General features: G+C 46.4%; 1 long non-coding RNA gene across 1 annotated transcript in view; it reads left to right on the forward strand.

Annotated features, from left to right (window-relative positions):
- The window catches only part of LOC119509424, a 53,608-nt gene extending 44,386 nt beyond the window's left edge, over positions 1-9,222 (forward strand). Inside the window, exon 3 of the long non-coding RNA XR_005211701.1 lies at positions 9,037-9,222. This is a non-coding gene — a long non-coding RNA (uncharacterized LOC119509424). The remainder of the gene's footprint in view (positions 1-9,036) is intronic.
- Positions 9,223-27,964: the final 18,742 nt, after the last annotated feature.

The raw sequence follows: 27,964 nt of genomic DNA on the forward strand, positions 1-27,964 counted from the left end.
CTCTGATTAAGTTAAGAGAAATGTGCAGATATTCAGCTGGGCCAAATGTAATCACAAGAGTCTTTATAACAAGGAGGCAAAAGGATCAAAGCCAGCAAAGATGATATGATGATGGAAGAAAAGAGAGAGAGTGGAAGAGGCTAGACTGCTGGCTTTGCAAATGGAGGAAGGGGGTCATGAGCCAAGAAATGAGGACGGCCTCAGGAAGCTGGAAAAGGCAAGGAAACAGCTCCTTCCCTAGAGCCTCCAGAAGGAATCAGCTGCCAAGACCTTGATTTGGGGACTTCTGACCTCCAGAACTGTAGGTAATCAATTTGTACTGTTTTAAGCCACCAAGTCTATGGTATAACTTGTTACAGCAGCCAGGGGAAACTAACTAAAGTCAGTGCTTCCACTTGTACCCCAGCCAGCAGTTCTCCCCTCTCTCCCATATCATCATATTTTCCATCTCTCCTGGATCACCCCATCAGCACACAAACATGCTGTTATTTCTCTCATCTTGAAAAATAGAAACAATCTCTCTTGACTCCACATTCTGTTCTAGCTATGGTCCCATTTCCCTGCTACCTATTGCAGCAAACTTCCCAAGAGTCCATCTCTTCTCCTATTCTCTCTTAACCCCACCCTCATCAGGCTTTTCAACCGCCTCCCCTCTCCCCACAGGAACTGCTCTTGCCAAGGTCACTGAAGTCCTGCAGTTACTAGTTTAATGGCCTGTTCTAGCTTACCTTCTTAACTGACCCATCACACCACTGGACACAGTTTATTATTCACTTCTCGAAGCCCTTTCTTCATGGCATCTGGAACACCAGGCCCTCCTGGTTCTCCTGCCTCACTGGTTCCTTTTCTGTTTCCACTGTAGGTTCTCCCCCTCTTTTAGACTCTTATTGTTGCAGCACCCCAGCCTCTGTCCTCAGATCCCTCTTCCCTACCTATACTCAGTGATTCCATCCAGTTTCATGGCTGTAAATGCCATCCAGAGGCTGATGATTCCCAACGTTATGTCTCCAGCCAGAATATCCAACTCTAGACTTGGATGGCCAGCTGGATGCCCTAATCTCTCCATAAAGGGCTCAACCTCCCACAGGTTCTGCCATCTCAGCTAATGTTAACTCCATCCTTCTAATTTCTCAAGTGAAACACCTCAGAGGCATCCTGATTCCTCTCTTTATCTCTCACCCCAAATCCAATTCTTCAGTAAATCCTTTGGCTCTACCCTCAAAACACATTCAGAATTTGACATTCTCATGATTCCCATTACTGTCTCCACAATTTCAGTCATCTTTACCTCTCACCTGGAATAAAATGAATATCAGACCATGTCACTCTTCTAGTTACTTCCACTGTTTTCCCACCTGACTTTGGGCAAAGACCAGAGGGTTCCAACCTCCTACGAGGTTCCATCTGATACGATCCCTCTTATCCCTCTGACTTCACCTCGGACCACCTTACCCTTTGTTAACCACATTCCAGACACCCTGGCTCCCTTGCTGATCCCTTGAACATGCCAAGCACACCTTTGCCTCAGGACCATTGCACTTGCTGTCCCCTTGTATTTGTTTCCTCTGGTTGCTGTAACAAATCACCACAAACTTACTGGTTTAAAATAGCACAAGTTTATTCTCTTACTGGATAATAAATTTCTGGAGGTCACAATGCCTAAAATCAAGGTGTCTTCATGGCTGTGTTCCTTCTGGAGGCTCTAGGGGAGAAGCTGTTTCCTGGCCTTCTCCAGTGTCTGTATGCTACCCTCATTCCTTGGCTCATGGTCTCTTCCTCCATCCCATCTCCAAAGCCAGCAGCACAGCATCTTCCACTCTCTCTGACGTTGCTTCCATTGTCACAGCTGCTTCTCTGACTGCAATGCTCCTGCCTCCCTCATATAAGGACCCTTGTGATTACAATGGATCTAGCTGGATAATCCAGGATAATCTCTCCATCTCAAAATCCTTAATGCAATCACTTAATCTGCAAAGTCCCTTTTGCCATGTAAGGTAACAAACATATTCACAGGTTTGGGGGATTAGGACATGGACAGCTTTGGAGGGCCGTTATTCAGCTTACCATGCCCTTCTACCTAGAATATTCTTCCTCTAATTATTCACGTCTCACTTGCTTCCTTCAGGTCAGTTCAAATGTCACCTTTTCAGTGAGACCCTTCTTGACCATCCCATATAAAAGAGCAACCCCCACCCCTCACCCAGTGCTCTCCTTCCTCCTTACCCTGTGTTAGTTTTCTCTATAGCACTCATCACTTACTGACACACTGTTTAGTCACTTGTTCATTTTCTGTCTCTCTCAATGAGAATAGGAACTCCATGAGGGCAGGAATTTTCTTCTGTCTTGTTATTGTCAGATCCCCAGCAAACAGAACTATGCCCGGCACATTGTAAGGGTTAGGTAGATATTTGCTGGAAGAACGAACAGTTTAAAGCAATGTAGGTCTCTTAGCATTTAGATATTGGGTGTTCAGCTGAGCACTGGGCCACTGAGAAAAGACTAGTAAACACCAGGATATCCCCGTCATTAGCTGGTATAAAGTAAAACCCCGAAAGGGATGAGACAGAACTGTACGGCACACTCTAACCAGTCCTTCATTGCAACTACCATAAAATGAATGTTTATCTGCACACAGCCCAGATCCAAACCCTCTGCCAGTGCTGTCTCATTGATCTTCCTCCCGCTGAGTGTGGGAGGTAAAGGATGCACACCTTACAGATGAGGAAGCTGGAGTCAGAGCTGCAAAGGCCTTGCCCAAAGTTCTGATTCCCCTCTGCTGGGTCCGGAGCTCATGTTCTAAAGCCGACTGGACTGCCTCTCCATCAGAAAGAGACCAGCCTCTCCTCAGCCCCTGGGCACAGGCACAAGTCATGCCAGCACTCCTAGTTCTTGCTCTCAACCCAGGAAGGCCAGTCAGCTATGCAAGCTAAAGCCACTTATCAAATGTATTCCACTGCTCCTGGCCTCACAGAAGGGGCTGCCTCCTGCCCAGCTGGCCCAGTACACAGGGTTAGAAGTCCCAGCTCCATCCGCGATGCCTCAGGCCAGGGCCCTGGAAGCCCCCTCGGGAAAGGTTTGAGACAGTTCACCCCCACCCCACAGTAGTGCTTTATTTCACTTTTAAACAGCTTTGATTTTTTCAATCACTTCCTTAAATGCCCCAAGAACTCAAAGAAACAATGGGATTCTAAGGCGGCCAACCGTTTTGTGGAACAAATGCTGCCTCTATTTTTGGCAGCCAAGTTCTCCTGTGGCCAGTCCCTTCTACATTCTCTCTGAGGCAGGCCGTCTCTGTCTCAGCCTCGTGGCTGCCAGCTCCCTACGGCCCGTTCCACGGCCTGTCCAGGGAGGCCGCAGCCCACAGGCAACAGGGTAAAGCGCATCAAGGGCAACCCTGAAAGCTTATCCGTAATCACTTCCGGGGCACACACTGAAGTGAGCCCAGCAACAGTGCTCTCAAATTGGAAAGGGCTATGAGTCTGGAGAAGAAAATAATTGTCTTGGATGCTTATATTTTTCTAAATGTCTCCTACTTTTCCACTTTGTTCTGGTGTTTGGGAGATTTTCTTTCTTTCCTTCGTCATAACGATTTTATTTCCCATAATCTTTAGGATGGTAAGAGTCTCCAGTGTTTGTTCATTTGTTTCTCAGACCAATACACTTGCCTGCTCCTGACTCAAATCACCTGGAGGCACAAGCCCAGCAGACTCATGATCGATTAAAATATGGAGAAGCTGAAGCAGTGACTGCCATGTATGAAAATCCAGGGACACAAATTATAAAAGATCATGTTCACTCTGGCCTGTGACTGGTTTTCTTCCTTCAGGCAGGCTTCAGAGAATCAATCACTCCTGCTTTTCCTAAGAGAAAATGAATCCAGACTTTTCTTATTAAATCATTCCTCATTATGATACAGGCATTTCTCTTCACCAACAAAATCTTCCAAATTGCAGCCACTTTCCTTTATATTGTTCTCTGTCTCCCAGGTTAGTCTTCCTTGGTTAGATTTTGATTGTTTTCCCTTTGTTTTCTCTACTCCACCACCATATTCTTTTCTTCAGGCTTTTTTTTTTTTTTTCCCTTCAGTCCCCTCTCCTTTTTCCCTCTTTTCTAATCCTCTTGCTTCATGGTCATAGCACCAAATGCACTGTGGATTTTAAATAAATGTTTCCCATTAATAGCTGTTAAATCACTTGTCCGATGATGAGCAGCTCGTGTTTACTGAGTAGTTACCATGTGCTGGCTCTGTGCCAAGTACCTCCAATGTCTTATCCTGTTGAATCTTCAAAGCCACCAGGCAAGCCCATTACCAGGGCCTGAACTGGAGTAAGACAGGAGAAGTGATAAGGGTGCAAAATCTCAGGAGCACTCATTCCCAGGGTCATCCAGGTGCCTCACCCTGCTCCCAGCCCATACCACTCTTTATGCTTTAACCTAAAAGGAAAGGAGGCTTTCGGAGGTCAGGTCACCTGCCCAAGGTCACAGAGTTAAAGAATAAGCAGAATTTGAACATGTCTAGTTGACTCCAGAGTCCAAGCTCATGAGAATTATAATTAATATGTAACCAGAGCATCAGTTTTTAAGGGTGGCATATAAAATATGAAGAGAAAGCCAAGGGTCTTCAGATATTTGAAGAAAGCTGCTAGCATGAATATTGGATATCTAACTAACCCAACAGAAAAAGAAATGCAGAAAAACACTAAAATTGTAATAATGCATAAAGCATAAGAAAACTTCAAACAAACTAAAGTTAATATCCTTGAAGAATTAGGAGGAGATATTGCATCCATGAAACAAGAACAAGATAAAAAGAGAACATTCCATGAATAAGAAAAACTTGTAAAAACAGTTCAGGATAATTTGCACCAAGTACCCAGAGCATAGGACTTTAAAAAGATGAATCACTGTGAAATTTTGGAGCACTAGGGATAAAGAGATGATCTCAAAAATGTCCAGAGGAAAATGCAAATGATCAGGAATCAAGTATGCAGACTTCTCAACAACACCATTGGGGTTTAGAAGAAAACTGAGCAATGCTTTCCAAATTCTGAAGGAAAAGGGTTTCCAAACTGTCAATTAAATGGACAAGCTAAAGACATTTTTCTGACTTGCAAAATCTCAACAAATTTACTTTGCATGGGCCTTTTCTCAGAAAGCTAATAAAGGGTGCACTTCCATAAAACAAGGGAGTAAACCAAGAAAAAATGGCCCAGGAAACAGATAATCCAACACAGTAGAGTGGTGAAAGGGAGACCCAGGGCAACATGGTGCAGTAGGTCTAGAGAGCAATCAGTTCAGAGTGGAAACACAGGATGTAGAATGCTGGAGACCTGGATTCAAAGAAGAAGGAGAACAGATCTGATGGCTTACTTCATGTGTTTGCCTACATTGAGAAGAGTTTTACAAGAGGATGGAGGAATTTGTGTGAGGCATCTAAAAATGTGAACAAATGTAACAAATGAGGTAATTACTAGCTTCAAGAAAAACAAAGCATTGCATACAAAAGGATATGTAAAAAATAAAACAAAATTTAAAAAATAAATAACAAGGAAAGGATATGTAGCTATAGTAAACTCTGAGGTTTAGCTATGAGCAATATTTAATACTATTTACAAAGGCAAATCAACATAAATTCTGAGTAGTAATTTATCCAAAACAGGTGAAATATCATATTGGAGGATGAATGTGAGTGACTGTGTATAAGTGTGCATATAACATAGAAACTAAATTCTTCTCTTCTATAGTAGGAAGACTATTCACAATTCTAAAATGAAGAAAATAAAAAAATAGCATATTTACAATTTAAAAATATGGAAGGAAATACCAGCAAAATGTCTAGAAGAGTTCAAAGTGCTTGCCTACCTGTAAGAAGTGGAACTCAAGGGTGCTAACGGGGTAGGGCAAGGGAGCTGATTTTTTTCATAAGCCTGTAGTTCTTTCAATGTTTAAAAAAATGTATACTTGTTACCCTGATCGAAATTAATATTAAAATTATTTTTTTTTCCTCATAAAACTAGAATCTAGGGGGTGAAAATATCACTCCTTTGGGCCTTTTTGCTCTTTGAATAGACTATATTGACTGACTCTTTGCTCTTCTCTATTATTACAGAACAGAGTAGTAGTTTTAATAACCTGAAATGCCATGTAACCCTCGACTTAATGTTTGACTTTGAAATTAATTTTATATCTATATTTGACTATACCTAGGTCATAAATTATATTATGAAAAGTCAGCGTGTTGGCTATAGGACATACAGTGTACTGCCTGGGACTATAAGGAAACTGTTTCCTAGGGAAAAGGGGACAGTTGTAAACACATGAATGGGGGAATTCCTAAGGCCACATGCACGTGCCCTAGAAAAAACATATGTGCAGAAAAGATCAGGGAGGCCCCTGCACTTTGACCTGGACCTATTCTCAAAACTCACTGTATGGATAAGCCCTGAAGGAAAACACTTGCCCTGGTCAATCTGCGAACACTGGGAAATGTGTTTTTCTTTCCCTTTCTTTCTTTCTTTCTCTCTCTCTCTCTCTTTCTTTTTTTTGTTGTTAGCTCCTAGCATTCAAGGATAACTCAGTGATAATATCAGCTGGATACAAGCTTAAGGTACAAACCCTGCAGAGTCTAAATTTCAGCAACAACACATTATCAAACTATCCAGGTTTCAACAAAAGGTCACAAAACAAACACAGAAACAGGAAGGGATCATCCAGGCAAAGGAGAAGAGGAAAGCATTAGAAACCATCAGTGAGGAGGACCAGACCTGGGACAAACCAGACAAAGGATTTTTAAAATGCCCCTAAATATTCTCAGAGAGCTAAAGGAAAACAAATGGAAATCAGGAAAATATTAGATGAACACAAAGAGATATCAATAGTGAGATGGAATTAATGAAAAGGAACCAAATAGAGCTGAAAACCACAATAACAGAAATTAAAAATTCCCTAGAGGGTTCAACAGCAGACTGGAGCTGGCTGAAGAAAAATGCAATGAAGTTGAATCATTCATTTTGAGTACCAGAAAGAAGAAAGAATGAAGAAAAGTGAACAAAGCCTGATGACCCTGTAGGACACCATCGAGCATACCAACATATACATTGAATATTCAAGGAAATAAAGGCTGAAAACTTTCCAAATTTAATGAAAGGCATTTATCCAAACAGGATAAACCCAAACAGATCCATGTTGCAGCATATTATAATCAGACTGTTAAATGCCCAAAAGGGGGGGGGGGTATTCTGAAAGCCCGGAGAGAGAAGCAACATGTTATATGCAAGGGAGCCTCAATATGATTAAGTGCTGATTTCTTATTGGAAACCATGGAGGCAAAAAGGCAGTGGGATGACATATTTAAGGTGCTGAAAGCAAGAAAAAATGTTACTCAAGAATTCCATATCCGGCAAAACTTTCAAAAATGAGGGAGAGATTAAGATATTCCCAGATAAACAAAAACTGAGGGAGTTCAACACCACTAGACCAGCCCTACAAGAGATGCTAAGACGTTCTGCAGGTTGAAAGGAAAGGACAATAGGCAACAGATAGAAGCTATATGAAAAAATAAAGATCTCAGGGGAACAACATGGGTAAATATAAAGGCCAGTACTATTGTATTTTTTGGTTTGTAAACTCCACTATTTGCTTTCTACAGGATTCAAAAGGCAAATGCATAAAATATACTGAAAAATTAGTGGTTTTGGACTCATAATGTATAAACATGTAATTTGTAACAATAGCTACATAAAAGTGGGGTCTGGAGGAATATAGAAACATAATTTGTGTGTACTGTTAAAAGTTAAGTTGGTATCAAAGCAAATGAGATTGTTATAGATATAGGATGTTAAATTTAAGCCCCATGGTAACTACAGAGAAGATACCAGATTCAAGTTCATAGACAGAAATTAGAGTACAGGTTGCCAGGGGTAGGGGGCAGTGGGAATGGGAAGTTAATGCATAATAGATGTCAGGTTTCTGTTTGGGGAGAGGGGGAAGTTTCAGTAATGGAAGGTGGTGAGGGTACCACAATGTTGTGAATGTGATTAATCACACTGAATGATATACTTAGGAGTGGTTGAGATAGGAAAAAAGTTTGTATTGTTCATATGTTTCCACAATTAAAAAAAAAAATAAAAGGAAGAAAGAAAGCACAATTAAAGAGGCAATGACAAATGCAAACACGATCTTAGATGGAACCTAGCAAGGGAGGAGAAAAGGCTCAAAAGGACATTATTTGGATATATGAAAAAATTGTAGTGTAGACTGTACGTAATGTAGATTCATATTAATGTTAAATTGCTTGAACTTAACAACTGCACTTAAGGTGGTTACCTAAGTGAATATCTTTGTTCTTCAGGAAATGTACATGGCACTATTAAGTTTTAAAGGAGTGTGATGTATGCAACCTACACTCAAGTATTCAGAAAATGGATAGATAGGTAGATAGATAGATAAATAGATAGATAGATGACCGAATGATATAATAAATGTGACAAAAAGTTAAAATTCTTGGATGGACCTGGGTATCTGGAGTGGGGGAAGGGTAGTGGTATGTTGTAATTCTCCACATGGGGTTCTCTACAATTTTGTAACTGTCCTGTAAGTTTGAAGGTATTTCAGTATAAACAGTAAAAATAAAATAATAAAATAAAAAAACAAATAAGCCAGCTGGTGAAAAAAGAGAGAAGCTGCCCACCTTTTCTACCCTGCCTCTTTCACCAGGTTAAAGGTTTATAGATCTGGGTAACTGGGTGGAGGTATGTTGCAGTTCTATATATTGTTTTTGTATTATTTTTGCAACTTTCCTGTAAATTTGAAGTTATTTTGAAATAAAAAGTTTTTAAAGAAAGGTTTCCATGGATTGTTGCTGATGTTCTCACAAACATTGAGGACTGGCAGCTTGGTATGCTGAGCCCTCTATCTTGGGGCTTGCCCTTAAGAAGCTCGTTACTGCAAAGGAGAGGCTAAACCTGCTTATAATTGTGCCTAAGAGTCTTCCCCTGAGTGCTTCTTTGTTGCTCAGATGTGGCCCTCTCTTTCTAGCTAAGCCACCTTGGCAGGTGAACTCACTGCCCTCCCCCCATGTGAGATCTGACTTCCTGCTGTAAATCTCACTGGCAGCACAGGATATGACTCCCAGGGATGAATCGACCTGACATCGTGGGATTGAGAACATCTTCTTGACCAAAAGGGGGATGTGAAATGAAACAAAATAAAACTTCAGTGACTGAGAGATTCCAAATGGAATCGAGAGATCACTCTGGTGGACATTCTTATGCACTATATAGATATCCCTCTGTAGGTTTTAATGCATTGGAATAGCTAGAAGTAAATACCTGAAACTATCAAACTCCAACCCAGTAGCCTTGACTCTTGAAGACGATTCTATAACAATGTAGCTTACAGGGAGTGACAGTGTGATTGTGAAAGCCCTGTGGATTGCACTCCCTTTATCCAGTGTATGGATGGATGAGTAGAAAAATGGAGACAAAAACTATATGAAAAATAGGGTGGGTGGGTGATTTGGGTGTTCTTTTTTACTTTTATTTTTTTTATTCTTATTTTTACTTTTTCTGGTATAAGGAAAATGTTCAAAAAATAGATTGGGGGGATGAATGCACAACTATATGATGGTACTGTGTGAACAGTTGATTGTACACCATGGATGACTGGATGCTATGTGAAAATATCTCAATAAAACTGAATTTTTAAAAAAAGAAAGGTTTCCACTACAATTTCTCTGATGGCAAGTATCAATTGCAGAATTTGAAAAATATCAAATTCTCTCTCTCTAATTTTGCACTCATTTTGTGTTCCCACTGGATGCAGTTGTCAAATTCAGAGGTCAAGAACCCTCAACACTGTCTCAGCACTTTAGGAAAGAGAAAATAGCAGAAACAGTTCCTCTCTTCAAGGAACTTAAAATCTTCTTAAGAGAAGAGGCCAGGGACCAAAAAAAAAAAAAAAAAAAAAAAAAAAAAACATTGGTGAACAAAGTAAGACACTATTGCCTTCAGAATTAAGAGTGCAACCGTGATTTGGTAATGGATGGTGATGATGGCAGCACAACATCGTGAATGTATTTAATTTCACTGAATCATACATGAAAATGTTATGTTGTATGTATATCAATAAAAAATTAAAAGAGTGCAGCTGTGAGATGCAGGAAGACCTGCTATTTGTATGCTGAGTAGGGGAGATTGGGGATAGTGGGACTAACCAGATCAAACTTCAGAGAGGAGATGGAACTTTGCCAGTGTGCTTAGGGGTCCCTCCTGTTGAAACCTGACTCAGTACCTCCCTTCCCTGCAAAGTTAATTGTACCCTCCTCTGGCTAAAATGCCATTGGATACTGCAATCATTGCACCACCTGACAATGTGTTACGTTTTTTTTTTAACCCCACTAAACCATGAGTCCCACCAGCTCAGGGGCTGTGTGTTTTGGCAGCCCAGCCCCTAACTCAGTCAAAGGTTCAAGAACGTTAGCTGAATGAAAGAGTGATTATAAATACTGTTCAATGCAAGAAGGAAAATGATGACTGTGGCGCTGTGGGAAGTGGCTCTGCCCCTGCCCCTTTCCCACCCCCTCTGTTTTTAGGCTCTATGTGAGGTGGACAGGGGAAGGCTGGTGGGAGAGCCGGGTCAGAAAGCCAGACAGGATCAGGGAGTTCTCCCTAAAGGTCATCTCCGAGGAGAAGCTGAGCTCAGGCCGTCTGGTACATCGTGGACTCCCAGAGATTTCATACGCCACCACTCGCAGGTCTTGGGGGTTCAGCTGCCACATCCGCCACCTGGAGGCCCTCTCTGATTTCTCTAAAATACAGAGCAAACCAGCGGTCTAGCCTGGCCTTTGGCGGGGAAAGCTCATTTGCGGCCAGTACGGATGACCCTCCCTAGACCTGAGGCTCTCAGGTCCCCTGACTCGACCCGGCGAGCCTCTGGAGGGAGTCCAAGGCAGGGAGAGACGCGGGCTGCAGCCCCGTGGCGAGGCCGGGGGGAGGGGGAAGCTCCCAAGACCGCCCCAAAAGGCAGCGACGCGCAGACCCCCACCCTCCACCCCGAAGCTGCCCACGGCCGGCGTGGTCCGGGCCAAGCCCGAGGCGCACCCCCCTCCCCCCCCACACACACTTCCTCGTGGTAGGCTCTACGACAGTCATTTAATCATTTAATTTCAGCCTCTTCATTTGTATACGGGCTCTAATAATACCTCCCTCGCGGGGTTTCCAAGAGGTTAAGCTGAGATAAGGCGCGACCGCGGCCATCGCCGCGCCTGGCCCACGCGACGGCGCTGGGTCGTTAGGTGGCCGCCCCGCACCCCCCGCGCCTCGGCTCTCACATGCAGGAGAGGCAGGGCACAGCAGCGTCCTGAAAAATGACGGGAGTTCTAACCATGACTTGCATTTTTTTGTTATTCTCTTGACCCAATTAAAGAAAAAAAAAAGGCGTTGGCTTCATGTTCCCTTTTCTCTTGAGCCCAGAGGTTGTGCTAGTTTGCCCGGCTGCGCGTGCACGTGTTAACCACAGTGCGCGGGAGGGATCCTCTGAGCAGCTGCGGAGGGCAGTGCTGTTCCAAGGTCAGGGCGGAAGGCAGCCTTGCTGGGGGAGGGAATCTGGGAGCGCCTGGGAGCCTGGACCCGCCCCTTCCCCAGGCAGCCCCCGGGGCCCTCAGCTCCACGGCCCTGACCTAGGGGCGCCGAGGCAGGGTCCTCCGCCCTGGCTGCCCTAGAACCGCCCGAGAGGCTTTTAGAAAACCACCGTGCCCAGACCCCATTCCTGGGACCCTCATTCAACTGGCCTGGAGTGAGGCCCAGTCATTGGTATCTTTAAAAAGCTGCCCACAGGACAGTAAAGTACAGCCAGGGTTGAGACCCTCTGGCCTAAGGGGACTTCGCTGATGAGTTAACATCTTGTAAAGGTGTTCTTGGGAAAATCACTCCGCCTGCGGGAGGCACAGGGACTCCGGAGTCTGGTTGAACCGGGTGTGCATCTTGGCTTGGCCACTCCCAGCTCTTTGTGGCCTTGGGACTTTTGGCCTCCCTGGACCTTAGTTTCTTCTTCTATGAAGTGGAAGATAACCACAGTCCCTCTCTCACAGGGTTGATGTGAGTTGAATGAGATCAGGAACGTACAGTGGTTAGCACAATACTTGACATGTAAGAATTAATAATAATTCATATTCTCTCTTGGAGCAAATGCTCTTATTTTCCACCTAATCTGGCAAATGGAGAAAGCCTGTGCGTTATTCAATGCTCTTATCTACTGGATTCTGCAAGTTACCATATGCACAGTGGTACCACCCTGGACAATTTTTTGTCTCCCTAATCCATCCAAAAGTCCCAGGAGAATCCTCCCAGGCCTTTTTGTCTCCAATGGAGACAGTAATTTAACTTCATAATAGACTGTTTCCAGAGCATTTCTCAGACATTATATCAATTAACACTAGTCCCTGCCCTCGTGAAAATCCCGTGGCTCCTTCTCTGCCTGCGTGAATAACAGCCCTGGAGCTGGGCCCAGCAGGCTCCGACAAGACAGAAAGGCCGGCAACTCGGGGACCAACTCTTGCTTCAATCTCAGAGACACGTGAACATGCAGCCCAATCACTCTTGCTGACACCTTGCACCTATGCAGCCATTGGACTTAAAAAAGCAACTCTCATTTCCTTCCTGAGACGGGTGCTATGCCTTGCCTGCCAGCCTGTCCTCCCCCTCCAGCCCACAGGTTGAAGATGCCAATGTGACCCTGGATCTGTGCTCAGGAGCTGTCTTCCTGACACCTGCTCCTGACAATGCAGAAAGGTGAGTGCATGGAATACAAGGACCCAGGCTCACAACTCGGCAGGTGAACTCACTGCCCTCCCCGCTACATGGGGTGTAAATCTCCCTGGCAATGCAGGATATGACTCCCGGGGATGAATTGGACCCTGCATTGTGGGATTGAGAACATCTTCTTGACCAAAAGGGGGATGTGAAATGAAGCAAAATAAAGCTGCCGTGGCTGAGAGATTTCAAATGGAGTCGAGAGGTCACTCTGGTGGACATTCTTAAACACTATTTGGATAATCTTTTTTAGGTTTTACTGTATTGGAATAGCTAGAAGTGAATACCTGAAACTATCAAACTCCAACCCAGTAGCCTGGACTCTTGAAGATGATTGCATAACTATGTAGCTTACAAGGAGTGACAGTGTGATTGTGTAAACCTCGTGTATCACACTCCCTTTATCCAGTGTATGGATGGATGAGTAGAAAAATGGGGACAAAAACTAAATGAAAAATAGGGTGGGATGGGGAGTGATTTGGGTGTTCTTTTTTACTTTTATTTTTTATTCTTATTCTTATTCTTTCTGGTGTAAGGAAAATGTTCAAAAATAGATTGGGGTGATGAATGCATAACTATATGATTGTACTGTGATGAGTTGATTGTACACCATGATTGTATGGTATGTGAATATATCTCAATAAAATTGAATTTAATTTAAAAAAAAAAAAAAAGGACCCAGGCTCAGAGAAGCCAGGAAACCCTGGAGGATAGGAGCAGTTGGAACTAATTCCTCATTAAGGCTTCACCTCTTCCAAGGGCCACTTCTCCTTTGGTGTCTTTACCTGGTGTATCAGTTTCCCAGGGCTGCTATAGCAAATTACCACTGAATGGGTGGCTTAAAACAGCAGAAATTTCTTCTCTCACAGAATCCAAAATCAAGGTGCCTGCAGGGCCATCCTCCCTTTGAAGGCTCTGGGTTAGAATCCTTCCTTGACTCTCTCCTTCTGGGAATCCTTGTTGTTCCTCAGCTTGTAGCTGCATCACACCAAACCCTGTCACCATCTTCACATGGCCTTCTCCCCTGTGGATGTCTCTCTGTGTCTTCTTCTTACAAGGATACCAGTCATTGGATTTTAGGGTCCACCCTAATCCAGTATGACCTCAACTTAGCTAATTTCATCTGCAAAGACCCTATTTCCAAATAAGTCCATTAGAGCTCATTCAGGGCCCTAAATTGTGTGCAATTAACAAAAATGACCTTTTTTTTGGCTTTTGAAACATGATCCTGAAAAAGGTCATGTAAAGCAGTGAGCTGGATGTCATTTGGGAGTATGCAACAGATGCCAGATGTTGTCAGAGATGTGGCAGAGTAGCTTCCTATATATCCAGGTAGGATGGACTAAATGATATCTATAGTCTGACCAAAGCTAATGTAGGAACTGGCATGTGTACCCGCATAAATGTGCATATGTGCATGTGTGTGTGTGATCTGGATTAGGGGAGGGAGGAAGAGGCTGAGTATCTGGAAGGATCTCTGGATTTCCTTCCTCAACATCAACTGTTACAACTCTACTTTAATTTATTATATTGGAGATCCTCTGCTAAAAACAGTTTGAAAACTATTGCTAAAAGGAAATGGCGAATTAGTGAAGCCTTTTGAGCTGAAAAGATCTGCGTTTTAGAAATATCACTCTGCCTGCAGGGTGGAGAGTGGACTGGAGGTAAGCCAGAGTGGAGGTGATAAGGTCATTGAGGAGGTGACACAGCAGCTTGGCTGCCAGAACTAAGGCAGTGGTGGAGAGAAGGGGCAGGGTTGAGGGCTATTTAGGAAGTAAAATCGGAGAGATTTGGCAATTCCTAGAACATGCAAAATGAGAAAAAGGAAGCATCTTATATAATTCTTAGGTTCTGGTCTGGAGGATGTTGGTGGGAGTTGCTGAGCTGGTGAACACTGGGAGGAGCAGTTTCTAAGGGAAGGTGGATGAACTGAGAATTGGATATGTGGGTCTGAAGGTTGTGCAGACATTCCAAGTAGAGATGGAAATTGGCACTGGATTTTCAAGTCTAGACTTCAACAGAGAGCTCTGAGCTCTAGCTATAAGTTTGGGTTTTTAATACATAAGTGATATTTAAAGCTGCATAAATGGATGAGATCACTCAGGGGAAAAGTAAAGCTAGAGAAGAGAAAAGGGCCCATTTCCCTTTTCTGGGAAATCTCAACATTAAGAAGTGGGTAGAGAAAGTAGAGCCAGATAAAGCAGCAACAGAGTGGGTATGTGTTAGTGGGCAGTGGGACTGAAGGGTCTGAAGCTCAAGACAAAGCACTAGGTTCAGACTTGTGAGTCATCGGTATCTAAGATGTAATTAAAACTGTGGGAGAAGACGAGAGTGAGAACAGTGGCCTTGGAAACAGCAGTTTTTCTGGACGGGGAGAAGAAAAGACCTCGGAGACGGTGAAGGCTCAGTCAGGGAAAGAGGAGAACAAGGACAGAGAAGAGCTGCAGAGGCTGGATCAGTCAGGATGCTTTCAGCTTAAGTAACAAAACAGCTGACTAAAACTGGCTTAAGTAAAAGAAACATTTATTTTCTCACAGGAAGCCTAGAAATAGGCAATTCCAGGGTTGGTCCAGTGAGTCAATAAGCCAGGTTTTACTTGGGCTTTTCCTTGTGGTTGCAAGATGGTGAGTTTTCACTGATAATGTGGCTTTCTCTTTGTGTCCCCTGTATCAGGACAGTAAATCTCCCCCAGAAGCTCTCCCACTAGATTCTCCCACAGATCCCATCGGCCAACAGTGGGTCACACACCCGTCCTGGCTGCAAGGAGGCTGGGAAAATGAATAAGTAGCATTGTATCCTCCATAGCAGAAACTGAACTCTCACTGGAAGGAAGGAAAAAGGCTGGCCCTCGGGAGGGCAGCTAGTAGGCCTTACATTCAGAGTCCATAGAGCAGACAGGCTCTGACAGGAGCCAGTGGTAGTTCCCACTAGAGCAGAGTACTTCAGGGACATGAATACAAGTAATTGAACAACAGGGGGTTGTAGGGAATGTTCACTAGAGCAGTTCCAGCAGATTAGGGGAAGGACAGAAACTGAATTTCAAAGGAATTGAAGAATAAATGGGGATGAGGAGGTGGAATAGATCCTGTAGACCAGTAGTTCTCAGTGAGGGGTAATATTTGCCCCCAGAGGACATTTAGTACGTTCCAGAGACATTTTCAGCTGTCACAACCATGACTACTGGCATCCAGAGTCTGTTGGTATCCTTCCAAACCCAAGGAACACATCTTCAACAGTTAAAGCCAGGGATGCTGCTAACCACCCTACAGTGCACTAGGCAGCCCCCAAAACAAAGAATGATCTGACTGCAAATGCCCATTGTGCCAAGATTGAGAAATTTCACCAGGGCGCAAAATGCAGTGTCAAGGAAGGTGGGAGAGAGAGCAGAGCATATTCATGGGCTTGAGGAAGGGGAGCTTTGGAGAGGAAAGGGCTAGACTTGCTGAACAGAAGATGGATCATCGACAGACAGAGGCAGATTCTATGAGCCAGGAGGGGGTGGGTCATGAGTAGGGTGGGAGGAGAGGCCTCAAACAGGAAGATCACCTGCATCTATGAGACTGAAGAAGAAAAGATGAGAAGGGGAGTGGAGTCTGAAGGTGAGGTTATTCCTACTTGAGGACTACAACCTCAAGTGGGAGAGGGGACAGGCCGGAGGGAAGGGATGGCCTGGAAGAGCTAAGGGGAACCAAGAAAGGGCAGGGCACACACAGGAGAGGACTGTGGGGCACGTGAGCCCTGGCTGAGGGCGAAGGATGGGGATCTGTGGTAGCCACAGTCTCCATGGCTGTGTGACTTTCCCCAAAATACAAGAAGCAGGTGCACTGTGGGATTAATGGAGGTGGCAGGTGTTGGGGGGAGGGGAGAGTATCAGTGGCCGAGTGCAGAAAATGAGAAGGGTACAAAGGAGTTTAGAGAAGTGATAGGAAAAATGGTTCTAATGTACAGCCCTGTGGCCTAGGCCTGGGCAAGTCACTCAAACTCTCAAGACCTCCAGTTTCCTCATCTGTAAAATGGAGTTAACAATACCATTTTCTCTATCCATCTCCTGGCGTAGTCATGAGGTTCCAATGACAGAGTTTATGAGAGGGGGCTTTGTAAACTGTGAATCCCTCCCCATTGCTGGTTCTTATTATTAGTCCTTAGCAGAGTGCACGGTTATCCAGATTTTCATGTCATGTTCATTAAGTATCTGTTGCTTCCACTGTCCTCCTCCACTCCTGCATGCTCAGAACCGAGAATTTCTGCCTAGGTGCAACAGATTGACAATTATCCCAGGACACACAGCAAGCCCTGAGACCTTTACTTTCTCTCTAGTGCCAGGTCCAAGGCTGTGTAAGAATCCTCCTGCTGCCCCATCCTGGCTCCCGGGGGCCCGACCTCTTTTTATCCTGTGTTGTGGGTCTGTTGTGCACAACCCTTTGATTAGCACTTGGAAGGGAAAGAATGTCTTCCTTACCACCTGCTGCATAATTTAATTAGAGCTTAACTGAAGCTAAAGGGAGCTATGTAATGGGAAGAGAGGGGGAGAAAAAGTGAGAAAAAGGGGTGGGGGAGTGAAAAGAAGCTGAAGATCCTATTTGGCAAAGAGTTGAAACTAGAAAAAGGTGGTGAATCTGGAAAAACGAGGGTCTGAGAGGTTCTTCTTCTGTATTGTTTTGCTGTACAGTCTCTTGATCTCTCACATTTGACATAGCCCAGGTGACCGGTAGTGAGAGCCCAGGCAAGACAGTAGAGGGAGAAGGGAGAGATGAAGACAATCGTGGAAGATGCTGGGGAGAAGAACGGCAGGGTATACTGGGGTGAATAGTGTTCCCCCAAAATCATGTCTGCTCGAACCTCAGAATGTGACCTTACTGGAAACAGGGTCTTTGCAGAGGTAATTGGTTAAGATGAGGTCACAGTGGATTAGGACAGGCCCTAAATCCAGTGGTAGGTGTCCTTATAAAAGGAGACACACAAAGAGACCCAGGGAAGCAGGAGAGACTGGAGTGGTGCAGCTGCAAGCCAAGGACTGCCCGCCCCCACCAGAAGCCAGGAGAGAAGCAGGGCACAGATTCTTCCACAGAGAGGATGGCCCTACCAACACCTCAACTCTGGACTTGCAGCCCCAGACCTGCGAGGCAATAAATTTCTGCTGATTTAAGCCACCGAGTTTGTGATCCTTTGTTACAGCAGCCCTAGGAAAAAGACACAGGTCGCAAAGAGCAGAGGTAGGCACCATGACAACTGGGGAGCCGAGAAGAATGGTGGCACAGAGAGCAGAAACGGGGTCACGGAGGAGGAGCCGCTTGAAGAAGATCCAGTTGGTAACAGCTAAGGATTTGTGTTTTGGGCTATAATTTGCACAATAACAAGAGCTACCATTTGTTGAGTATCCACACTGTGCCAGGAACCTCTCCTACAATAGTTTTTTTTTGTCATAAGCCAAGAGGTAGGGATCAGTATCCCCTCTGACTGACAAGAAAACGGGCTCCGAGAAGCCACGAGACCTATCTCAGGTTACATAGACAGCGAGTGGCCACCGCCTCTCGGAACCCTGCTCAGAGGCTTCAAAGCTTGTGTTCCTGGCCTTGTACCTCATAGATGATATAATGAGCAGAAACACCCAACTCCCTGCCCCCCTCACTTCATATATGGTGTTTAGTTCTTCAAAGAACTTAGGTCTCAACTAGGCATCGCAGTGGCTGCAGTGCTTGCTGATCACTGCATCCCTCCAATTTCTTAGGGGCCTCTTTTAAGACAGTAACACAGAGCCTCCCAAACCCAAGGGATGCATATTAATAGCAGATTCACAGGCCCTGAAACTGTTCAGACAGGAAATAATTTTGAACAGGGGGCCTTCACGTCACTCCTTCTACACGCCATTAACTGATTGCTTCCCTCATTCACTCATTCACTCACCCAGTATTTATGCAGAGTCACTACAGTACAATGGCTAAGAGCAAGGGTCTTAGAGCCACACTGCCTGGAGTCAACTCCTGACGTCCCCACTTAGCTTTGTAAACTTAATCTCACTGTGTGTCGGTTTCCCCATCTGAAAGTAGGACTAACTCCGCACAGGTGAGGGTCAATGGGTTAATATACCTAAAGCACACAGCATGGGCTTGGCATAGATGCTGACATGAGTCAGGAGACACCAAGTCCAGTGGAGCATGTTTCCTGCCCTTGAGACACTCCTAGTCCAGGAAGAGATCAGGGCGGCTCTGTCCACCCCACCTCCCCGTGAGACCAGGACAGGGTGTGGCCAGATGGCCCTGACCTCTGCAAGGACATTTCTCCGTTCACAGGCAGATCCTGCAGCCCCAGAGTTGGAGCCCCAAGAGGAACGATGCTCTTTCTGCATCTGGGCAGCCCACAGCAGCCCTGCCCTCAGGACTCAGCTCCCAACCCCCAGGCCTGAAGGCCTTGTTGAGGCGGCCCAGTGGGGTCCAGGCCTCTTGTTATTTTCCTCTTTCTTGAATACAGAAACATAGGCTTGGACGAGGTAGGAGAGGCTTTCAGGATGCCAGGCGCTGGCTCTAACAAGGGCTCCACTCTCCAGGGAGCCCGGCTGATGATCGGTCCCCGGGCGCTGGCAGTGCTGACCCCGGCACCTCACGTCAGCAGGCAGAGCCCAGTGAGTCGTTACTGCCGTAAGTAGGCCACTGGCCTGGCTCTGTCGGCCTGCTAACGGCATCTGCTGCCCCCAGCGCTCTGTGCCTTTGGATCCTGGCTGCTGCTCCAGCGAGGCGACAGCCTGTGATCTCTTCCTTTTACTGGAGCTTGGGCAGAACAAGGCTGGAGACTAATTTGTCTGTCTGAGATGGCGGCTTTCAGAGCCAGGCAGCTTGGAAAAATGAGATGGCAAAAGAAGCCGCCAGCAATTAGATAATGCTGGGCTGCCTGCAGGGAGCCCCAGCGGAGAGCCGACAGGGGATGCTGGGGTTGGAGGCACAGAGCCAGGCCCTGGGAGGACCCTGAAAAGTAGCCCGTGACCTAGCCTCTCTGGGGCACACCTGTACAGTGGGGTGGAGACTTCCTCCCTCACCAGGAGAGAGAAGGCCCTAACCTAATCCTCATGGGATCAGAGGTGGAATGACAGGTGCTCATGTATGCTGCATTCTTCCCTTCTCTTGTATGGCTTTAGGGCTTCAGGGCAGCATGGAGGAGACAAGCCAGGCAAGTGGCCCCAGGCCCAGAGGTCTGGTGAATTCCTGTGAAATCCCGCTCCTCAGCAAGCACTGGGCCTGCAAGCTTAGGAGCCACCCATGGTGCTTGGAGAACCTGCAGAGAGACACTCACCTGGCCCCAAGGTCCTGTAGAGAATGCAAATGCTTCACCCCACATAGCTGCCTCCTCTCCTCTTGGGTCCATCTCGGGTTCTCTGTCTTGGACAAAAAAAAAAGGCTTTATTTGTTTTTCTGAGTTTTCTCCCAGGGTAGCCCTCCTATGACACAATCTTTACCCAAGACCCAGCCCTTTCCTCCTCTAAAATTCACCTCCATGCTCTCCCCTCAGGGAATATCTGCATCACTCCTCTCTTTGCCCAGGTGCTTATTTGGGTGAGTTTTGAAGGAATGGGGCTGTGATTCTGTGTGGGGAGTGAGAAAAGCCCAGGGGTTCTCTGGCCTGGTTTCAAATTCTAACTTCATTATTTACTAGCTGTGTGGCTATGGGCAAGTCACCTCACCTCTCTGACCTCAATTCCCTCATCAAATAATAAACAATTTATAGAAATGTTTTCCCCCATATATTGTCTCAGTACCTCTTCTGAATAGTCCTATAAAGTAGGAATGATTAGAAAGTCCTATTTTACAGGAGTTTCTGCTCAAGGAAACACAGCTGGTGACAGAAGCTTGACTCCAAATTCCGTACTCTGTCTAGGGGATGAGGGGTGGTAAGGACCTCTCTTCAGTTTACTTCTAAATGTTGTAGTGAAGATCAAAAGGACATAATTCTTGTGGTGATGAATGCACAATTATGTGATGATACTGTGAGTCACTGATTGTATACTTTGGATGGATTGTATGGTGTGTGAGTATATATTAATAAAATTGCATTTTCAAAAAAAGGACATCATTCAGTTATTTATTTAACAACCATTTATTGAGGATCACTGTGTGCCAGCTCCAGCCTCATGGAGCCAAGAGTCCCCTAAGCTGCAAGGAGCTGGGTAGGTGTGAGCTGAGGGTTAGACTATCATCCCTCTACCAGGAGCAAGGCAAGTGGTCCTTGAAGAGCAGCCCAGCCTGTGGCTTTGCCCTATGATGACCGGTTCCCTTATATCTTTCAAGGCCTCTCTCCCCAGGCCCTATCACTGTCCATCCTCTTAACCACCCTGTATAGTAGGTCTGATCAGCTCCATTTTACAGATGAAGGGAAAGTGGATCCCCGAGGGCAATGGAGTTCAACTTGGCTGCAGGGCAGACCACCCGAGAGGCTTTTAAAAGCCCTGTACCCGGGCTGGATCCCAGGCCTCTAAATGAAGAACTCAGGGGTGGGGCCCAGGCATCTGTGTGGTGGGTTCTGGTATTTTTTTAAGTTGCCTAGTGGATTCCAAGTACAGGCAGGGAGAAGAGGCTCCCAACACACAATGCAGGGGGATCCTTAGAGTCCAGAAACTAATTAGTCAGCTTGGGAATTATCCAGGTCCTTTGCTTTCTCTTTTTTGAAGGCAGTGTGGTATAGTAGAGGGCATCATTAGAGGTGGCCCTAGTGCTCCCCTCACACTCATCTTGGGCCCTTTCCAATGGAATAATCTTGGGGAAATCGCTTTGCCTCTTCTAGCCTATCTGCCCAGGGGTGTTGTGAGGGTCCCATGTGGTATGTAGGTGAAGCAGCTGGAACCTATCAGGGGCTTCAGGAACAGGGGGTACCTATCTTCCTTTTTCTCCTTCTGCTGCCAAAGTTTGGGTCATTTCTCTGTTTATTCACATCTCCTCCAGAGGAAGTGAAACCCAGATCAATTCTCCCCTTTTATTGGCAGCACTGCCCAGAGGCTGGACGGACCCTAGGAACGGGCAAGCAGGAGAGCTGAAAGGCGAATGGAGTCCTTTATCCACAATTTGCAGCCTCCAGGCTTAGCAAGCCCTTCTCTATGCTTGGTCCAAGGTTGGGCACCGAGAGTTAAAGAAGGGGAAACAAGCTGCTACGGCTGCTACAGGCTACATGCATCTTCCCAGCTTGCTGGGTGCTGGGGCTTCCACAATGCAGGCAGGGGGCACTTGGAGGTGGGTTTGGGAAGCAAGGATTAAAGGCTGCCACGAGGGCCAGTAGGTAGAAAGGCCAGAAATAACAGCCTCACAAAGCATTCATGGGACAGAGGCAATGTTCCCCCAGGGCAGAGTTTAGCACGTACCTGGTATATGGTAGAAGCACAGCCCATACCTACCTTGAAATATTATTCTTTGTGCTTTTCTTCTCTTTCCACTCCTACCCCCAATTCTTTGTGCAGGACTTCCCCCCAAGTCTGTTAGAAGCATCCTCACTGCCCCAGAAGTTCAGGGCTTTTTAATGTTCAAAACAGGCCTCTGAGAATCAAAAGAGGAGGCTTGAGGGGTGTATGGTATAGTTTTTATCATAACTATAAAACTGGAAAGAGGGAAAAGAATGAGACTCCCTCATCGACTATGGTTAATAGTACAATATAATATTCTTTCATCAATTATAACAAATACACTGCATTAACACAAGATGTTAATAATAGGGGGGTAGATGGAAACAGTATTTTCTGCAAACCTACAACTTCTCTAATTAAAAAAAATTTTTTTTTCATTAGAAAAGATTGAGACTCCCCCACCCTACCATTGCTGCTGCCACCACCCATGCATCAGCCCCAAAGACGAAGATGGTCCCCTGGAGGAGTGGCAGTGTGGAGGAGGCTGATTGGGTTTGACTTAGGAGGAAGTTAGGGACAGAGGACAAGAGCCCTGGAGAGAGGCTAGATGAGGAGGAGCAGGTCAGCATCAGAAGAGCTGCCCAGCATGGAGGGAAGGGGAAGGCGGGCAGTGCCAGGTTGCCATACAGCCAAGCATGGAGGCTGAACCAATGCATAGAAGTTGAGCCAAAATCTGTGAACCATTCCCTGGTACCCCAGGGAGCACTGCTCAGCCCCTGGGGGTGGGGGCAGAGGTGGGGCCACATTCAGTGTTCAACCCTTGCTCTGAAAGGACTTCTACTAAAGTCTGTCAGCGTGTCACCTGTGGATCGGATGCTGGTTTGTGCCCATGACTTTTCCAAGACCCCTCTAAACCACCCCATATGGACACCAATTTTCAAAGGCCTAGAAGAGTTAAAAGTTCCACCAAGATAAAGGTAAGGGAGCATTTGCACCCAATGGTAAGGTACTGATGGGAAAGGAAAGTCTCAGCATCCCTGCTCTCGTGGGTCTGAAGAGTGGCGAGCCCCTCCCCCTGCCCTAGCTGTAGAACACACATGATTGGCAGCCCAGTGTAGCAGTTGGGTACCCAGGTCCAGGAGGCAGGCTGCCCCTTTTATTTATTTATTTATTTTTAATTCAGTTTTATTGAAATATATTCACAAACCATACAGTCATCCATGGTATACAATCAACTGTTCACAGTATGATCATATAGTTATGCGTTCATCACCACAATCTATTTCTGAACATTTTCCTTACATCAGAAAGAATCAGAATAAGAATAAAAAATAAAAGTGAAAAGAGAACACCCAAACCATCCCCCCATCCCACCCTATTTGTCATTTAGTTTTTACTCCCATTTTTCTACTGATATTTTTTCAATTTTTTAACTTTGTTTATCAAAAAATTAAAAACAAACAGAGGCTGCCCCTTTTAAACCTTGATTTTGCTCCTTTCTGGCAGAGGGATCTTGGGTAAGTCTCTCAGTATCTCCGTGCTTTGGTTTCCTTGCCTGAAAGATGGGGATGATAATAGTGCCCATCTCATGGGGTGGTGGTAAGAACTCAATGAATTAGTCTCTACACTAGTTCATGGCACATAACAATTGCTCAAAAACTTTTAGCCATTATGATGCATAGTTGATAGCCAATCAGGGGTGAGGAGGCAGTGAAGAGGTGTGGTTAAGAGATGGGGCTGGGAGGGAACCAACCCGAATTGTGAGGGCACAACTTTGGTACCTAATACCCTCTAGCCTCAGTTTCCTCATTTTTAAAGTGGGGGTTACATAAACTATCACATGCAAATCTCTTCATACAATATCAAGCACATAGTAAATATAAAATAAATATTTACAACTACTTTCTTCAGATAAGGAAACTGAGGCACAACGACACTATAAACTTGCCCGAGGTCACCCAGCTAGTAAATGGGGAAGCTGAGATTGGAGTCTAGGCAGTCTGCCTTCAGGACATCTTTGGCCACACTCCAATCAAATTGTTGAAAATGTAACTTATTTAGTTTTTTTCATTACGAGCTGATAGCAGGAAAAACTGACATTTGCCAAGCAAGCAAATTTGTTCTTAAACCCGATTTTCAGTGAGTTGTTTTTCTACCCTCTTTTGACAGACTAGCAGACTTTAAACTAGAGATTATATAAAAATCCATTCACGCTGACATCTATGTAGACATAATAGACTCTTCTGGGTGCTGGTGCCCAATAGTGGCTGATAGGCTTAAGCTACAAGGTACCTAAATCCACATACTATATATTCACATGTAGCATCCTGATAAAATCAAAAGGTATCAAAGTCCTGGCTGTTGCTGCCTATTTCAGGAGGTATTCAATACCACCAAAGTACAAAGGAAGGTTTAGCAGCTCTCTTGGAATCTTTGTACAGTTTTTGCTTGTGCTTATAAACACAGGCTTGGGGGCCAGGTGAACCTAGCTTGACTCCCACCTCTGCCAACTGTGTCTCCTCGGATAAACTACTCAGCTTACAAGCATTCCGTGGCTCCCATATGTGGTTGACACATCTGTTTTTCAAAAGAACTTCTACAAAATCAGTGACTCTCAAAGTGATGTCTACCAACCACCTGCCTAAAACAACACGTGGGGGGCAAGTGTCCAAGTGTAGCTTCCTTGGCTTTACTTGAGTGCAGAAACTCATCCTGGGAGCAGGGCCAGAGAATCTGCGTTTCTGACAAGTCCTCCAGGTGACCCCCGCCTCGGGTGTGCCGGGTATCTTAGGCAGGTGTGGGAACCCCGAGCTGTTGAGGAACCTTCTGGACTATGTAGCTACAGATTAGTCCACGGAGCTTTGCCCCTGGGCTGTAGGTCTCAAAACCGTGATCCCCCTGGAGGTGGTATCTTCAGAGGGAGCCGCTGGTTTGCTTTCTAATCTGCTCCGGTCTGCGTGAGTGCTGGGGCTGACCTCTGGGATGGACTCACACAGGGTGAGGGGGACTGACCCCTGCCCTCCCTAAAGGACTCGGTAGAAGCCACCCTTCCCCTGGCTTTGCTCTCCTCCCCCACGTTAGACAAGCTAAGGACGCGTCTTTCCGGGTGGGGCCTACCCTGCTGGGGCCGTCACTCTGCCCATACACCCAGCTCTCAAGCCGTGATTCGGGTCCCGGGGATGTGCTGGGCAAGAAAAAACAAAGCCACGCTCCGACACGCCCCCCGCCGCCTTCCCGCGCGGCGCCAGGACACGCCGCACCTGCAGGGAAGGCTGGGTGCGGCGGCTAGCTCCCCTCCCCGGCGGCCCTGGTGGGGGCGGCTGTTACCAGGCAGACTGGGCCCTCGTCGGAGGCCGTAGGCTCTCTCGGCCGCCCCCCGCCCCCATTCCTCCTCCCGCCGCCTCCTCGCTCTGAGTCACCCCCTCCCAGCCGCAGCCCCGAGCCCGCTCCGCACGCTTCTGCGCCTGCGCGCGCTGCGCCCGCGTCGGCGGCGCTAGGGGCTCCCCCGGCAGGCGGGGACCTCTGGAGTCAGCGGCCGCGGCCTTCCTGGCACCCGGACAGACAGAGTTCCTGAGAAGGCCTCGCCCCTACATGCCTCCGCAGTCGGTGTCTGTCCAGCCGCGCGTACCGGCGGGAAGGACACCCTGTCACTTGTCTCCCCGGCCTCCTTGCCGCGGTCACACTCCCCTGTGCTAGCTCTGCCTTGGGGGGCGTGGCAAGGCGCTAGTGGCCACCACCCTCCACAGCTTCCCACTTTCCCCTTTCTCCTGCCATTGGTTCCCAAAGGTTACTGCCCTCGGAATCACCTGGGCAGCTTTAAAACATCCCGACGCCCAGGCTGCACCCAGACCAATTAAATCAGAGTCACTGCGGTAGGACCCGGGCATCAGCATTTTGTAGGGCTCCCCAGGTTGTTCTAATGTTCAGTCAGGGTTGCAAACCACGGATGTAGACCTGCACTTCCCAAACTTTAATGGGCATCAAAATCTCCTGGGATCTTGTTAAAATGCAGATTCTGATTCAGTTGGTCTGGGAAGAGGCCAGAGATTCTGCCTTTCTAACAAGCTCCCTGCTGATGCTGAGGCTGCTGGCCTGAGGGCCACCTTTGGAGCAGCAAGACTCTTGAATAGTGCTTGTCCCTTTACCTGCTCTTGTGCTGTAATAAGGAAGGCTTTGGAGAAGATGAACAGGGGTTTGAACCCCATACTCCCACTTACTATCTTGCAGAAATTGGATGGTGGCTCTTTAGGTATACAATAGGGAGATGATACTTACCTTGCCAGTGTATAGTGAGGATTTCATGAGACGATGTGTGGAAGGCACTCGGCAGGCCGGGAGTGCTCAGGGAGGTCAGCTGTGTCAGGGTGGCTGCACTCTCCAGTGCCCTCAGTGCTAGTCTGCAGGGAATTGACAGAAGCAGTGGACTCTCCAGGTCTTCTCTCTGCTCTCCTCTCTCCCAGGAGGACTGGGCTGGAAATGAAAACACTCCACTGTCTTCTGTGGGGTAGAGGTGGATGGGTGGGTGGGGGAAGAACTGGCCTTCTGGAGGTAGACACTGGGTTGTAGGAAGACTGACCTGGGTGGATGGTGAGATCCACAGAAGGCCAGAGACCAGGGCTGCCACTGAGGGTCCAGATGTGGGAGACAAAGGTACAACGCAAGAGGAGTAGAGCTAAGAGAGGGGACTGACTGCATGGGGAGTTGACTTCTCCATCCTGGTGTGCAGGCTTTACCAGGAGGCTGCCTGGGGCTGAATCTTGTCTCTCCCCCTGCTGCTTGGGCAAGGTGACCTAAGCTCTCTAAGCTTTAGTTTCTTCCCCGGTAAAATGGGGTAAATACAATCCTTAAGTCAGAAGATCATTGTGAGAACTATACAGGCAGTTCCACCACAGTAAGCCCTCAGTAGATGTTTGCTGTTATTATGTATTCCTCTTTGACAGATGAGCAACCCAAGGCTGGGAGAGTTAAAGTAACACCAGGTCTGTGCTCTCCCCTCTCCATCATGCAGGTGCCTCTTGTGTTGTTCCCATTAGATCTGAATACCCTTTTTAACCAGCTTTAAGATTTGGCCCTGCAGTCTGCTTGGAACACTGAAAGCATGGTGGTCCCTGTGTTGTTCTGTGATGATTCCTTTTCATGTCTGTCTCCTTTCCTGGACAGTCAGCTTTTTGAAGGCAAAGGACTGTGTCCTGCTCCATCTTTAAATTCCCATCACAAAGCAAAATGCCTGACACCTTATTGGTGGTGCTTACTGAGTGCCCATTGTCAGTGCAAGAATGACTGATCCATAGAACCTGGGGCGGCCCCTCACTTCTCAAGGTCTCTTTCTCATGAATAAAATGGGCTTTGGACCAAATTGGTCCCTTAGGCTCCCTCTGGCTCTAACAGTCACTAACTTTTAATTATTCATCTGGTTGTGATCCACTTATTTCTCATCCCCATGTACACAGTCCTACATTTGACCTTGAATTTTTTCACCTTACTCAGCTGGGCGTATGAGCTTTATAAAATGATTTTAAGGGCCCTGCTAGTTAAGGCCTGAAATTGCTTTATTTTCTGATCCAACTCTTCTTGACTAGGCCATTGGTCTGTTTGTTGTTATTATTGTTGTTTTTTCCTGTTAGAGGCACTTGGGACTGATCATTTTAGGCTGAATGAGCTAATGTCATCTGTAATGTCATCCTTGGTAACACATCACCTCGGTGTCCTTGGTGGAGAGAACAGCCTCTGGCCCCTTTCCTTTGTCTAGGGTTCTTTTTGGATACAGAGAATGTGCAGACAGCCTCGATCAAGGGAGGGGCCACCCCAGTGTGTGATGCAGGCAGTGGGCTCTACC

The sequence above is a fragment of the Choloepus didactylus genome, chromosome 14, assembly GCF_015220235.1.
Source record: "Choloepus didactylus isolate mChoDid1 chromosome 14, mChoDid1.pri, whole genome shotgun sequence".
In the NCBI taxonomy this organism is placed as follows: domain Eukaryota; kingdom Metazoa; phylum Chordata; class Mammalia; order Pilosa; family Megalonychidae; genus Choloepus; species Choloepus didactylus.